This window comes from Cyprinus carpio, chromosome A11 (genome assembly GCF_018340385.1).
Source record: "Cyprinus carpio isolate SPL01 chromosome A11, ASM1834038v1, whole genome shotgun sequence".
Taxonomy (NCBI): Eukaryota; Metazoa; Chordata; class Actinopteri; order Cypriniformes; family Cyprinidae; genus Cyprinus; species Cyprinus carpio.
The window spans coordinates 1,181,013-1,198,023 of record NC_056582.1 but is presented as its reverse complement, the minus strand read 5'-3'; the positions used below and the strand labels follow the sequence as shown (position 1 = coordinate 1,198,023).

The window sequence follows — 17,011 nt, the reverse complement described above, 5'->3', positions numbered from 1 at the left end:
CATCAGCCCGAGACTTAAACACAGACCTCCTCTTTATGAGGGAACTCCACCCCCCTTGGTTACTGTTGCTATGTCAAAAACTCCCACATATATGAACTGGAGATTTTCAGGAAGCTGCACATGGTGAGATAAATATTTCTGTAGAATTGCTTCTGCGTGCAAAGCACGTTTATGTATTTTTTTTATTTTTTTGTCCCTGAAGTGTATTTGGTCACTTAAGCCACAATAAAAAAAAAAAATGTATACATATCTTTGCATTATATGTCAAATATCAAAACAAGTGGCATTCATTTAAGTATATGCCGGTGCACAGAGTGAGCAGGAATGGTGTCACTAAACTACATATCCACACACACAGAGCTTACACATGCTGCTTTAGTTTCACTATACTTCTGAAACAATCAGTCCGTATAAAATATTAAGTCTACATTTAATTTGATCTGATTAGCTTTTCCACACCAGTCTGTTATTCTGCTATAATAAGTGTCAGATTCTCCTGTCCTGAAACAGCACATAGAAACAACATGAACTCTGGTTGGTCCGTTTCTGTGTCAGTCAGTAAGCGGGCGGGTCTTGGCCAGAATAAGATGCGAAGTGGACCAGATCGTATGCTGATGAACAGTTTGTACACACAACCACGTCTGTCAGTCTGTATGCCAGGAGTGTGAAGATACCAGCATAGGAAATTAGGAAACAAATAATACCCATGATCTGAGAGTGTATGGTTCACACAGCGGTTTCACAACCGAGGCCAAATGTAAGTCATAAACTGCAGGGGTGAAGCTTAAGTTAATAAGCTGGACTGACTGCAGCAGCCGTGCAGCGGAGGCCGTGGGAGCCGGTCTCTGAAGTGCTGTCATCCAGCGGAAGTGCTCTCCAGAGTCGCGTCTGGGTCACATGTCTCACATTCCTGTGTCTCATCAGAAGGAGGGACCGGCCTTGGCGCTCCTCGCAGGAACACACTGGCCTATTAGAGACGCTGTATCAGATTCTGGCTCAGTGTCTCAGATGCCTGTGAAACCAAGAGGTGTAACATGGGCCATCCACTGCACACTGTCACAACCTTTCCTGAATTCGCTGGATGTTCTGAATGGGGAAATGACACAGGATCAGGGCATGTTTGCCGAAAGTGCCGCAATTACACTAAACTTCAAATTCAAGTCATTAGACAACATTTTAAGCAGTCTAAAATACCTGCATATTCTGCACAATGTTGAGAATGAAAATTAACTTCACAGCATATGAACATGACTTAACAGCCAAAATTGTGTTTTCGCAATATATTGCAACATAAATTTAAATACATTTGAACATTTGCTGTCAGACTGTTTCTTCTGTGTATTTTAATGACAAACTCATATGAGCTAACCTCAGAAAAACTGCACCTGTTACAAACAATCATCTTCCCCATATTTCTGTTTTGTTGGTTTATTATTCCATCGGGTTGCTACTGATGCCAATGACAAGCGGTCCTGTAGCAGACACAACATTAATGGCTTTGACATGAGCAAGATTCCAATTCCAATCTTACATTAACATTGCAAATCAAGCAGGTTTTTAATATTTTCTTTCTCTCTTCTGAATAACATAATCTCTGTTTTTTTTCCTCTTTTGTAAAGTAATTGTGGATTTTATGGTTCACCTCTATAGATGTTTACCCAACTATGTCAACCTCTGCTTTTGACAGTGCCTAAAATGTGAAGAGTCCATTGATATTATAATCGATAAAACATTTACAGACACATTACATAAAAATATGAATAAATATTTAGCAGAGTAAATCAGATTGTAATGAAATGAAGGAGAATAAAAAATGATGACAGAATTGTTATTTTAGGAAGGCTTTTCTTTAAACATCCTTCTACCATCCATCATCATTTCATTTGCCAGCTGAAGGAGTCATACGGTACTCAGTTTTAGTCTGAAAAACTTTAACTGTATGTGAAGGTGAAACAGTGTATTGGACAAATCTTCTGAATGGACACAGCACCCAGTCAATCAGAGCAGTCCCTCAGAAGCGCAGGCGTTTATCTGTAGATGCAGATGAAATAACCTTAGCACTTCGTGAGAGATAAAGCAGCTTGTTATGCGCTCTGGTGATGGCATGAATGCAGGCGCGGCGGTGTGCAATTACAGCACAGGAAGCGGCGCTAAGAGCAGCCATTCCACACGCTATTAAAGTTAATAAGGGCCAGGAGTCAGGTTGCGCTGGGCTCTCCCTGGCCATTAATAAACTACAGCGGGTGCCAGTGCTGCACCGAAGCCATGAATGGCCTGACTGCTCGAGTAATGAGGACGCTTGTGAGGGGTGACCTCTCTAAACTCTGACTAACTAGCATCACTGATGGACTGAAGCTGCTTTTAATCTAAACATGTCAGTGAACTAGCTTAAGTCTTTTCACAGTACACATCATATCAAAGCAGCTTTCCACAGTCATACTCTTATGTATATAAAGCCTTAGTGCTTTAATATAGAGCAAATTTAAGTGCTGGGCGATACAATGATTCGAGTGACCGTCCAGATTTAGATATTGTTCTCTAGCACATATATCAGAGCCACAGTGACCCGAGCACACGTCTAAACATTCAAGGACAATTAAGAGATTAGTTTTGATAAGAGATATACAGTAAATGTCAGTCTTCTTTGGTTAAGGGATTTAAATATTAAGTTGTAAGTTAAAGTAAACAGTACTCAGAAAGCATCAGTGAAGATATTGATTTGCTGTCTTTAAATAACTAATTGTTATTTGACCACTTTTAATTTGCATCCACTTAAGTGACAGTTTTGAGAAGTATTTAAATTAGTAACATCTCTTAATTCAGGCATAATCACTACTAACTTACTGTGGTTGAAAATGACTTGGATCGAGTTAAAATTTTGGTTGAAAATTTATATAGAGATAAATATTTTGGTTGAAAATTACTGTAAAATTACAGTATATTGCAGTAAACATTTTTCTGAAAAGGACTTAAGTAGGGAGAAAGTCACCATAATGATAATGAATGTTCATGAGCTATTTCCTGTCTGTTTATGACATCACAGTACCGCCGTGTCCCCACTACGACACTCATGATAGTATCACAGCAGCTGACTGTGATCTAACTATAAGAGACATGAAACGAATTTAATTAGGAGTCAAATCACATCAGAAGAATAAATGTGAACACTGTAAATAGAAAGGTTCTGAAGCCACATGTGACGCATGTTAACAAAAGTGCAGTTTAACAAGGTTACATTTGCAGATATTTGACTGCTTAACCGCGTTTAGATGGGCCTCAAGCGTTTATATCCCACGGCGTGATAATATCACTCCTCAAACTATAAAGCAGACACGTATCTAATAGAGACTCTATTTGAGGAGTATCTGGTGCTGAAGAAAGGAACACAACGTGAGCGCTTTGTCCTTGGACGTGTGTTTGTGTTGTGTGGGCCTGCAGTCACATCTGCTGTAATGTTATTCTGCCATCCATCAACGATTTAAAAGCTCTCTGCTTTCTAACACTTACTGTCAGAATGCCAGCCATCACATCCAATTTCAGCAGCAAAACACTGATGTAATCCTGCCTCACCATCGATCCAACAGCGTAAGAAGTCCATCTCGCTGCTTTTATAGGGCTGATGTTGCCTTTAAAACAATATTGCACATAACCAGAGCGTAATAAATATCATCCTAATGAGGCAATGCAGGCAAAATCAATAGGTTCCAGTTACTTTCGAACCTTGAGTAGGGTTTTTTGGAGAAAGGGAGGATGGCTCGGGGGAAATGTGGTGACATGCTGCTGAAACAGAGACGGAATGAAGGTGCTGGAACCTGGACAAGAGCCTGATTTTGATCGCCTCACGAGTGTGGTACTGCTTATGAGCAGTTCAATAAACAGGTTACTACTACCCAATCTCTTCCAGCCCCTGATCCATTCTTTACATTGGAGTTTTTTTTGTTTTTTTTTTCTGCAGTTTTGCCTTCGTCAGGGGTTTTGTTTGCATCACCGACAAACTATTTTCCTGTTTGACATTGTAAAGCTGCTTTTACGCAATCAGCATTGTTTAAAGCGCTATACAAATAAAGGTGATTGACTTGACTAATAATATGCATGATAATAACACTTTCAAGACATTTATAATCTTACAAAAGATTTCTAATTCAAATCAGTTCTATCACAGGATAACTCAGAGATGAAGCAGATCCAAACACGACTAAACTAAACAAGAGCACGAGGACGCTGAATACATTACAGAAATGCTGTTCTTTTGAACTGAAAAATAAAATGCATCACGGTTTCCACAAAAAAATAAAAAAATATTGTGCAGCACAACTGTGTTCAACATTGATAATAATCAGAAATGTTTCTCGAGCAGTAAATCAGCATCTTAGAATGATTTCTGAAGATCATGTGACACTGAAGACTGGAGTAATGATGCTGAAAATACAGCTTTGGGCAAACATCGGCAGCTTCCCCAAAGCGCTGCAGCTCGACCACAGACGAGTCAGTGTGTGTAATGTCTACCGCAGCACACTGTTTAAAAGGAAGATATTTCTCAGTAATCACATGATTGCTGCACACCAACCACTATCTCTGCCCATTATCTACAGAGCCACAGGGCAGGCTCAAGCGCTCCTGCTCTGATATCAGCTCTCATCGGACTGAAGACGACACCACCGATAACGAATTCACCTTAATTTCACCTTATCTACATGTGCTTTCTATCTGAAGCCTGGACTTTGTCTCTGTTTATCAAGGGCTGTAAAATGCTTCAGTATGGCAGCTCATGTGCTGTTGAAGCTGAAACACAAATGAATCTGATGGTAAACACACATCTCCAAAGTACACATTTGCTGGCTTTCATCAGCATAAGGAATATTATAGGTAAAAGCAATTTACAACAGCATCTGCAGCATGTTTCTGATTATTTGACTCATTTGATCTAGTTTAATAAGTTATGCTAGACCTCCATCGTGAGAGTGTTAGTGAACAGCTGTTTTCTGCTTGCTGAGGAACAAGCTGACTTTATTTTCTGAGGCAGTGGATAGAAGGACACAGATGCTGCTGATAGAGCTTATATATATATATATATATATATATATATATATATATATATATATATATATATAAGTGGATAGAAGGACACAGATGCTGCTGATAGAGCTAAGGCCATCCAATCACACTTCATCACAACTTTTACCTACAATGAACGAGATCTATTTCTATGTGAGCTGTATTTTTCCACAGCTAGTAATTCATTATGAACAGATAATCATTCACTTCAGGACAGTCTTTGACCTAAAGAAATACATTTTATTGCTTCAACAACTGTGATTAAATATCAAACAACAATAAATTGCTGCTGTAAAGAATCAAGTTGTTGAGTTTTTAACCAATTGAGTTTGAGATCTTTATTAATGTCTTTTATCTTAATTTTAAGTTTTTTTTTTTTTTTTTATCTTTTATGCTACAGATGAAGTGGATTTGCCCAGCTGTAGTTTGTAGTTTTAGCTAATAGTTTAACGTAAGAGGCTTAACACTAGAGTTGAGTTGCTTTAAAATGCATATCTCCTGATTTTACTTTTAAAACATTTACACACATTATAATTAAATGTGTTTTGGCTAAACACTTCATCTGTGTAAAGTTCTCACAGAGTTCTGATTTCTGTGAACTTTTTACCCCCAGCGGTGTGATGGCAGGATTGTGAGGATCTGTGGTGGCATTACATCTCACCCACACATGCGTTGACATACATCAGATGATCAGATTCATATCCTCTCTCTCTCTCTGTTCTTCTGAAACCTGATGCTGTGAGGCTGTCAGACGTGACCAGACCTGTGTGGCACACACCACACCCAGCCAATCAAACCTCATTCATCAGTGTTCAGTGTCTGTAGAAGAATGAGAGTGTGTTAGAGATCTGGCTGCTGTCCAGTGCAGCTGTGCACGTGTGTGTGTGTGTGTGTTCTGTAGAAGAATGAGAGTGTGTTAGAGATCTGGACTTAACTGACAAAATCACCCAAAGGTTTAGGTGTGGGGACGTCCTCATTTTGGTGTGGGGTGATAGTAAGTAAAATACAGTTTGTACAGTATGAAAAGGTTGGAATGGTCCATAGAATTACAGTTAGTACAGTATAAAAAACGTGTGTGTGTGTGTGTGTGTGTGTGTGTGTGTGTGTGTGTGTGTGTGTGTGTGTGTGTGTGTGTCATCACCCTAACAAGTCACATCCTCATTCTGTCTATGTTTCCTCTTCCAGAGGTGTTTCTCCAGAATGTAACAGACAAGGGTCATTTCTCAAGAAATGACCCTTTATATTTCAAATCCATTGGCTCAATGATACTATTATCAAGAACACATTTGAAAGGGGTAGTTCACACGAAAATTAAAATTTGCTCTTATTTTTCTCACCTTCAGACCATCCATGATGTAGGGGACATTTTTCTTCTTCTTCAGTAGAACAGTAAATCATATTTTAGCTGAAACTGGTGCTTGATGATTAATAAAATGAAAGTCAACGAGACTGAGGTCTTATGAAGTGAAACAATCGCTCTGTGCGAGAAACTGAACCTTATTTACAACAACTGCATCTTTGAAGTTCAGATATGACAGCGGTTGAACAGCAGATCATTCAACACATGTGAATCTTTTTTTCAGATGTGGGTTTATTAAAGACCCAGTGTTATGTTATGAAACAAAAATCTGCTTGTGGGTACATTGTTTTGAAATTATATTACATTGCTTGAAGCATGTTTTACTGCACTTTTCAAAAAGAAATAAAGCTAAAGAGCATGCTCGATTTTCTCAGAAACATTTAAACATGTCTGTGTCAAAATTGTATTACATTAGTCAATGCACATAAATGCAGCAATTCGGAAATAAAAATGTCTGTTGAGTGGCACTAAAAAGTTAATGCACTGTAGTACATGAAAATACAACAAATGCAAAGTGAGATAAAAATGTCATCATTTTATGACATTGCACTGTAGTAAATGAAAATACGACATGTGTATGGTGGGTTAATAATGTCGTCATTTTATGACATTGTTTCGTTGTGTAATTCACAGCTGATTATATGATGCTGAGTCAAAATGTATTAGTTTACAAATCATGCACTGTGATAAAAGTGTTTTGAGCTCATAACATAGTACTGTGTGAGGAACCACATGAAATGAAGTCTTTATTAATCGATAATATGCCCCTGTAACCATGACTTGTGTGAAAAGGAATAAAAGTTATTGGTGTTTTACTGCCACTGGTGTTCATTTCAGCTGGCAACTGCAGTGAAGTAGATGTATGGCTATGTTTTTGTGAGTTTTGCAGAAATGCAGCCAGAATCATATTTTTGCGATAAGCCTGGCTTGGCTTTCCGGCAATTAAAAGCCTGACAGCTGTGACTTCTGAGACTAGAGGAGAACTGACCGAACCATCAGCGTTCATCTGCTCTGTTGACCTCTAATATGTATTATTTCCTCGAAGCATCCAATCAGAAGCAAACATGGCAGAAGCAGAGTCTCTTCCTCCAGACGGCCTGAAGTCAACTTGAGCTGTTTCTCCATTACTGGTGTAGCTCTGAAGCCTAGAGAGACTCTGCAAAAGATGAAACAAAGACAGAGATGAAGAGAAAGAGAGCTTTAGGTGGTTAAAAATAGCTCCTTCTCTTCAGAAATGCCACATGTCTAATTAGTTCACATTAATCAAACTCTTGTTTCACGGGGATGTCTTTATATAGCAGCAGTTATTGGCTGGATCTGATTGGTTTGTTACATGGACGGACACCCAGAATCTGACTTTAGTTTTACTTCGTCTCTATGATTACTGACAATGACATTAGACAATCGATAATAAAAAATAAATAAATGATTTTCACATATATCCCTCCACCACAATGTGAGGCTGTCATGTTAGATTTCTATAGTTTTTCTATGAGGTTTCTAGGCGTTCCTCGATGACACACGTGATGTGAGGAAACATTAATGTCTGGAAGACTGGTCAGATTTCTCACACTAACCATGAGCAATAGTAACTATGACGGTTAGTAACAAAGACAGGCTTAAGATCAAGTGTTACTCATACTTGTGTTCACCTAAATGGAAGTAAAGGATTATTCGATGGAAATGAAAGTGTGAGCTCCATTTATCAGAGTTCATTCACATCTGCTCCTCTTTCTGTGGCACAAATGCTCAAGGTTTCCTCCGCCATGATAAGACGTCTTCTTCTTCTTGCTTTATGGCGAATCGCAGACTTATAAGTGCATTACCGTCATTTCTCAAGTGGACCATTGGCACTCCTAATTGAGATTGTAGATAGAGTGTCAGTGGTCCATTTGGGAGATAGGTGGCATTAATGCACTTATAAGTCTGCAATTCGCCATAAAGCAAGAAGAAGAAGGCGCCTCACGCGCCTGCTGCTGAGAACGCACTCAGGAGAGTTCTATCAGTTCAGAGGTAAAAAAAAAAAAAACAATATAAACACCGTTCAGTTTCTTGCACAGAGCGATAGTTTTGTGTCTTTACACATCACTGTATCGTCACGAGCCGAAGGGTTTAACTTGGTTTTGTGTATGTTTTTTGACTCTCAAAGCCGTGATCCCATCCACTTACATTATATGACTGACAGAGTGCAACGGTTTGAGTTAAAAATCTCAGTTTGTGTTCTACTGAAGAAACAAAGTCACCTCCATCTTGGATGCCCTGGGGTTAAGCAGATAAACATCACATTTTCATTTTTGGGTGAACTATCCCTTTAAGTCTGTTTAATAATCATAGCAGAAGCATATCTGTAATGCAGTGCCCCCTTTTTCTGGGAACATTCAATATTGTGGTTTGTTTAGTCAAGTTTGAAGGTCTATTGCATATGTTTCTGGATTATTGATGAATCCACGACTCTAACTGTTGTAAGTGCCGCAAGATGGCAAAGCTGTATAATATCATCATAAAAATCTGTGACATAAAGGTGAAGAAACACCCTTATATTAATGAGCTTTGCTATTATAATCACTTCTATCCATTCATTTACACATCCACTTTCTTTTTTACTTTGTACAATATTATTACCTTCCAATGTTAGACTGCATATTTTCTGTTCTCTGATTGGTTCCGTAATGACTCAATGAATTCTTATGCTATAAGATTATCATTATGATTTAGAGCTGGTGAATTATGTTATTATGGCCCAGCTTCGGCAGGCCTTTACACCCAACACAGACACACAGAGTTCACTGAACCAGTTAGATCTGACTGTGCGCACCGCTCCATTCACAGCAGGCTGATAAACGGAGCAGAAAGATTACAGCGCTCTCTCTCTCTCTCTCTCTGAATGATTTCTGCTCGTGTAAGAGGCTCAGTGCAGTGCTGTGTGACTAACTGTACTGCAGCAGGACTTGAACTCGCTCCTCCCTTCACTCAGACGCACCAGAGATGCTAATGCAGCATCAGAATCTGCCATCATTAGAGAAAATTTACCATTTTATAAGCAATGATTTTTAAAAATGGTTTTAGTCAACAATAATAACGCTGATATGATGGAGGTGTTTTATTTTTTTAAAGCACACTTCAGGTTCATGTTTAAGGCTTTATTCATCAGAAGTGCAATTTTCTGCAGTATTTACTGCTAGATTTAGCTGACATGCAATAGGAAACCACCACAGGCTGATAACATCCCTCATGTGTCCTGTCTTCTGTATGCAATACCCTAAGAGATTGCAACATACTTTTTTGAGAAATTGGTAAAAATGTTGCATCAGTACTGATTTCAGTTTGCACAGCTGGGGACGAACATGCCATAAGGAAAGCAGGCTCACCTTAAATCAGCGGTGCTCTGTCTGATGTTTTAGACTCAGATACATTATGAACATCTGCACCATCAGCAGACGTGAGGACAGTATGTGAGACAGTATGTGCAAAAAGGTTTTCTAACTTCTAAGCATTCTTGAATCGACATATATTTACTTGATTAGCAACATGACCTATGATCATAAGTCTTGTTTGATGAGAAATGTATCACAAAAGAAAAAACTAAAAAAAATATTGCCCCATTGGCAGAAGTTTTCTTTCTCATTTTAAGCAAAAGCTCCCTTAATTCTGATTATTTGTTCAGAAAACAAAACCTAATCTCATGTCATTATGCTTCTCAAGTTAATGTATCTTGATTTAAGAATGTTTAGACATTTGTTCTGGAAAACAAGACACAAGGTCACACTTCAGTCTCACTATTAACTAACTATTAACTACTACGTTTGTTTCAGTACACTAATTTGCTGCCTATTAATAGTTTAAGGTAGTTGTTACATTTAAGGTACGGAGTGGATTAAGCGATATAAAATATGGTCATGTAGAATAAGGCATTAATATGTGCTTTATAAGTACTAATAAACAGCAAGTATGCTGGTAATATGCATGCTAGTTAATAGTGAGAATAGACCCTTAAAATACAGTGTTACCAGACACAAATACTGAGTAAGAAAATCATTTTTCCAGCGTTCACTGCACTGCTGCTCGTATAAAACACACTGTAGGGAGAAAGTCATTACTGAACAAATGATCTCTAATTTCTGATATTTGCTGGAGATGCTTGTTTTGTTGTGAGAATGACATCATTCAGTAATGTATTTGTTGAAAAAGAGCACAGTTAGAGGTCTGTGTCTTTGAGACGTTCTTGTGAAACGGGGAGCGATTGAGCTCCACTTCCTCTGGTCACTTCCACAATGGAAAGCCCATTTTGCAGTGATGCACAGTAACTATCAGTAAATGATGGTCTTCTATAAATTCCAGGTAATAATGAGTGTTTAGTTACAATTCTTCAGTAGTGGATGAAACACTGCTTCTAAGCCACTCTTGAAAACGGAGGTTATTTAGTCTCATGTTCACACCGAGAACGATAACTGTAGTTATATCAAGTCACGATGTTCTGTTCATTATGAGCGCGCTGCTATGACATCTGTTGCTTTAAATGCTCAAGCTCGTTAATTAAAGCAGGATGGATTCTGATTGGCTGTCATTGTTTTTATCATTCAACGTTCTGAAAGTGATTCCAACTGTATCCTTCCTTTTGTGCTGTTACAGTTATAATTGTGCTGTGGACTCTGCTATTCTTTCACATTTGCAATGATTTTTAAATCTACGTCTTTATTGTTATTGTTATAGTTATTAGTTTAGGTACTGACAGACCCAAAGTGTTCCTTTAAGTGAATAGTTCACCATAAAATGTTTTTATTCATTCTTTCTTCTGTGGAACACAAAAGGAGATTTTCACTAGACAGTCAAAACATTAAAAAAAAACATATGAAATCATAAAGATGTGCGAGGAACGCATATGACCTATCTGTGGTTATTTCTTCTTCACTGTAGCCTGTATACTGCACATGTGTCAGTGATGCCTAACGCATTAGTTCTCATGTGCAACTCGTCGTCTTCAGCCTGCTTTTGTGTGGAGGAAAAAGTGGAGGAAATCAAGTCAAATGCGGTTGAAACCACAAGAAGGTGAGAAAATGCAACACAGTTAACACTTCTGAGTGAAATATAATTATTTTTAGAAAGCCTTCAGATGTGCTCTTTCAGTTTTGGTTTCTGCCTTCAGAAAGCAGCCATTACTGTAAACGCTATCAGAAGAGAACCCACTTCACCTCTCCTCGAGCAGATACGATGAACCCTGTTCTCTAGGCCTCGGTTAGGAAAGCAGGCTCTGTTTTTAGAGCTGTCAGAGCCACACACCCAGCGTGGGCGACGTTTGCTGTGTGAAGGGAAGCTCAGGCACAAACCCTGTAATCTGGGGTCATCACTCCTCCCCAGAGATCCCATCTCCTCACGCAACTCAACGATCAGATATTTCCTAATGCCAGATATATTTACCCCACTGACGGTGCGAAATGCAAGCAGAGTGGGATTTGCATCAAGCGCTCATTCAGAACTACGGCATGATGAGACAGTTTCCCAGACGGACCGTAAGAATGACCAAAGGACTCCAAGAAAACCCCATTCCCTGCGTGTCATGTTGGCTTTGGGAAGGAGTTTTACAGTGACATCACAGACCACCGGTAATCCCCCAGCAAGCCATTCTTCCTTATTCTCCATCTTTCTTGTGTGAATGCGTAACAGAACCTCTCGTATACGTATGAACTGTACAGGGCATTTCCTGCGATTGAAAGACCAAGCACCATGTCAAGTCAAATTTATCTGTAAAGTGCTTCACAGTATGGTCTCTGAGCACCTTTGCAGAAAGTTCTGTTTATTCTGTAACAGTTATGTTTTTATAGTTTCATTTTCATGGACATTTAGTTTGTTTCTCATCACTTTCCTGTTTCCTCCGCTCTGGTTTCCCGCACTCATCTGTCTCCATGCAGCTGTTTGTCCTTTTGATTCATCACTGTGTGTATTTAAGTTCCTCACTTCCTCTCTTTCATTGTCTGGTATTGTTTGTGTTTACCTTTTGGATCTACCTGTGTTCGCTTTGTTTAATAAAGACAAAACAAAGAGTGGCAAACTGCTTTGATAGGTTTTATCAATTATATAACTGATCAAGCTATATTGTAATTATAATGTCGTCTAGCAGATTTGCTTTTGTATTTCCTCTGAAATCATGTAATTGTCAGGGAACTCCATTCCTTGCCACATGTCAGTTCCCATGAACCACTAGTTCTTCGGTAAGTTGCAAGGATCACTTTCAAGTCTAACCACCTTTATCTTCTGCAGTTTTCACTCCCATCTTCACGTTTTCCTCTATTATCACCAGCCAAGATACGGGATGTTTTGTCACTCCATCTGAGTGAAGAGAAGTGAAACTTCATGTGTTAAAAACAAGCTGCCAAAAAGACTGTTTCATACATCCTTCACATTGTGACACTGGCAGAAATGCAGAATGCATTTTTTTTCAATGGCATGTAATGACCTGTTTTAAGTTGATCAGATTGAGTATTACAGCAGCAATCGCACTCTTAACACAAGCAAAGATTTCCCAGGCTTATTTATAATGAGTTGTGATTAAAGCCTGTAAGGAATGCAGGAGAGTGTGAGCCTGAAAGACCTTGACCTCTTTCTGCATTAATTCAGACGGGAAGTGAGTAATGCTGGCCATTCAGCTCTTGAAGACATGTCGTGAATATCTGTACTCTGGCTACAAGACACGTCAGTTCCTTCCTGAGAACAGCGGTGCATTCGATTAGTACCAATGAGGGAAAAACTGCGTTCAGAGGTCAGAGACGCTAGACCAGTGTACACGAGTGTGTTATAGTCTGTGTAATCTATACCATAGACAGTCCGGTGGAGCACTTTTGGAAAAATGCCACCCAGTGCCATTACCAACATGTGACTTTATCTATATTTACCAACAAGTAAAGGTTTGACCCTGCTAGTGATGTTGTGAGGATCATGTAACCAATCCATTATGAGGGTGAATTTATTTGTTATCATGTTTTTTTTTGATTTTGAGGAGTAGCCATGTGTTCTGACAAAATCATTTTGCAATTACATGTCAATTAGTGACTACTGACTATAAGTAACTTCACAAGCACATGCCAACTTATCCTACGAACACTAACCTAACGGTCTACTAATATTCTAAAGACAGTGAGCTGACATGTAGTTGCAAATTAATGAGAGCTAGTTGACATGTAGTTGTGACATTACTTACAGTCAGGAGAATGTCTAGTGAAATAAAGTGTATGCTTGTATTATAGTAGACGATTGGCCAGCGGCTGAAGTTTGGAGGCTGTTATTATAGTGTGTGTGACTGTGCATGTTGAGATCACTCATGTCTGTAACACAAACGGTGTGGAACAGGTTAAGAGCCCAGTTGTTTTACTAGGCTTAGTTGGGATTAGTTCCAGTCTTTAAGTGTGAGTCATGATGAGAGTGGAGCTTCCCGTAGCAGACACCTCACACAACTGCTCCTCCATCTTGACATCCCCTGTCAGGGCAATAACTGCAAAAGCATTTGACAGGAGCAGCTCCAGATGTTCAGATGCTATCAGATCGTGGTCCATGGTGCCCAGAGGCTTCAGGCACTATATGCAGAGCGTTCATCTTGAGATGTGTCTTTTCACGTCTGAACTACAGGAAATGGATGTCACCCAGAGGTGCTCGCACCCCCGCACATCATTATCTGTCAGATGGGGCGTGTAGGGAGGCTTTTCTTCTAAACACTCAGACGGTTAGGGACTTGTACTGAAGCTCAGGAACAGATTCCGTCCTCTATAGGCTAGATTAAGATGTTTTATCACTACTGTTGCTCTCAGGGTTAGTGATGTGCCCAAACCTCAAACACTAAGAATTGAAGTTCCCGCAGTGTTTGTGCTCCAGATAGATACAGTCTGAAAACTTTCAAAGCGTTGATACTGGCTAGACAAAACTTTGTCTGAAAGTTTAAAATAGGTTTCAGAATATCTTAGCATGTTGCTAGCATGTTTTACTTTTTAAAACACGTTGTAACATATTGCTAGCATGTTTTAACCAGTGTTAGCATGCTGCTAAAATGTTTTAACACTTTGCTAGCATGTTTTAGATGCATTGAATGTTTTAGCACCTTGCTAACAATTTTCTAAACTTTGCTAATACGTTTAGCACAATGCTAACATGCTTTAGACACAGTGAATGTTTAGCACGTTGCTAGCATTTTTTAATTCTTTTATAAATATTTTAGCATATTGCTAGCATGTTGTAGACACTGAATGTTTTAACAACACACTAACATGTCGCTAACATTTTCTAAACTTTAGCTAGTACGTTTAACACAATGCTAATGTTTTAGACACAATTAATGTTTTAGCAGTTTGCTAGCATGTTTATAACACATTAACACTTTTCTAACGCATTTTAACATATTGCTAGCATGTTTAACACATTATTAGCATGCTTCTAAAACTCTTTTCTAACATGTTTTAGCATATTGCTAGTGTTTTTTTAGACACTGAATGTTTTAGCAGTTTGTTAACATTTTCTAAAGTTTAACTAGTACGTTGAGCACAATGCTAACATGTTTTAGACACAATTAATGTTTTTACACATTGCTAGCATGTTTCTAACATGTTTTTAGCACATTGCTAACTTGTTTATATAATGCTTAGATAGACAGATGGTGGCCATAGCTTGAAAACTTGAAATCAGAAGAATAATAAGCTTAAATAGTAGATCAGTATGTTGGTTTTGTCAGTGATTCGTTTAAATCATGTGTGTTGCTGAGGAGAGTGTGCTGGTTTTTAATTGAACAGATGCACCAGTTTTACCTCTTGAACACCAGACAGGAAGAAAACACCTAGCAACCACACAGAACACCCTAGCAACCACATAACAAAACCCTGGAAACCATCCAAAAAAAAAAAATGAAGGTGTCTTTTGCGTGAACAAACATAATTTAAATTTTCTTCAGTCAACTGGCAGAAGATGAGGACAAACCAGTCTGAACCCATTTCACAGTCTCGCCCACGCTGCTGTCTGTGTGTTTGTTGAATGAACTGCCACACAAGTCAATGAAGTCACTGCACTGACAACAACGGGAGTAATTAACCACAATGACTTCAATACAGCTGTCATCTTTCAGTTGCGTTATGTGCAAACACATCATCACACTCGGCTCAGACTGAGGAACATCGATCCGCACAGCTGTGGAAAGTCAGCATGCACTGTATGCAGGTTTTTAAGCAGTAGTTCGGTCCAAACAGCTGTGTTCTTATCAGACAAAAAACAGGTCGGCGGCTGGGAGCTGTGGCTGGGAGTGGTGCATGGATTGCTCAATAAAGCTGGGTTAAAAATACTACGCCTGTGTGTGTGTGTGTGTGTGTACGTGCTTGTGTGTGACAAAGAGCGTGAGTCATCTGCCGCACCTTACATAACTTAATTTCTCTGCTGATTGTACTGATTGTCTGCCATGGCCACGTCTGTTACTTTTGTCTCTGAAGAGGCACGATACCAGTCAAGTGTCTCACGATAAAAGGGATTAAGCATGCTCTACTTTCCACTTGTGTCGCAATACAGGAACATCCCATATCATTTCTTACACAATCACAGAGTAGAATGCAATCAGTGGCTTAACTAGGTCACTCAGTGCTGTGGATCTATATCCCATACAGCCGTTTCTTTCAGAGGATCCCCGGCTCCCGACAGCTGGCGCTCATTCGAATCAGCTGTCTTCATTCATCCTGTCTCTCGTCCAATCACAGTGCATGCTCTTCTGAACGCATCACCACCACTCCCCCCTCCCCATGCACTGCGATTGGCCCACCGGCGGAGCGTGAGTCAAACAGAATCGGGCATGAGCTCGACACGTGCTGCTATGCCATTGAACAGTCCTCTAACACTCAGCGCCTTGTACACGAAACACGTCTGGCGCGCTACATGTGGGTTAGAGGAAGGAGAATGTCAAGGACTTGGGAGGGGACTACTCATGCAGCCGAGAGGCCTGATCAGCCCCGTTTGCCTCTGCTGCACGCTGGATGCGTGTTTGTGGTAGAAATGTCCAGGCATGCATGCGGCCGCAGCAGGCATGAGCTAAATTCAGGCGCACCGCTGAGGTGCCGCTTTAAACCAGGCTTTCATTTCAGAAGAAAGAGGAAGCTTAAGGCACTGATTACAGAACAGGCCTGTGCTGTAATGAGAACCAAATGTCCATGTCTAACCACTGCTTCTGCCTCGGAGGGCTCGCTTTCCCAAGCCCCGGCTCAGACCCCCTCTAGAGACATTCTGTAACATGAGCTGGCTCGCAATTTCTTCTCTCTAACAGAAGCCAGATGTGTAGACAGAGGCTCGAGCGCTGTTATGCTTTGTTATGCGGCACCAGTAAACACAGACGACTACATTCACGCTCCTTCAAACAGACAGACTCAGAGCCTAATGGATTCTGAATGCAACTTCCAAAAGACAACATTTTTTAATTAAGATTTGATAATTACGTTCAATGATTATTGGGCATACAAAATTAACACCCGTTAATTAATTCCCCCAAAATCCAAGGGGCAAAAACATCCCTGTATGATTTTTATGTCTTTATTTATATCATCTGCTATAGTTAATAACACCTGAGGAGTAGAGTTTTTCTCCAAA

The 17,011-nt window shown here is 39.6% G+C and overlaps 1 long non-coding RNA gene across 1 annotated transcript in view; it reads right to left on the bottom strand.

The window, feature by feature from the left end:
- Positions 1–7,067: 7,067 nt before the first annotated feature.
- The window catches only part of LOC122146562, an 18,597-nt gene continuing 8,653 nt past the window's right edge, over positions 7,068–17,011 (bottom strand). Inside the window, exon 3 of the long non-coding RNA XR_006161061.1 lies at positions 7,068–7,571. This is a non-coding gene — a long non-coding RNA (uncharacterized LOC122146562). The remainder of the gene's footprint in view (positions 7,572–17,011) is intronic.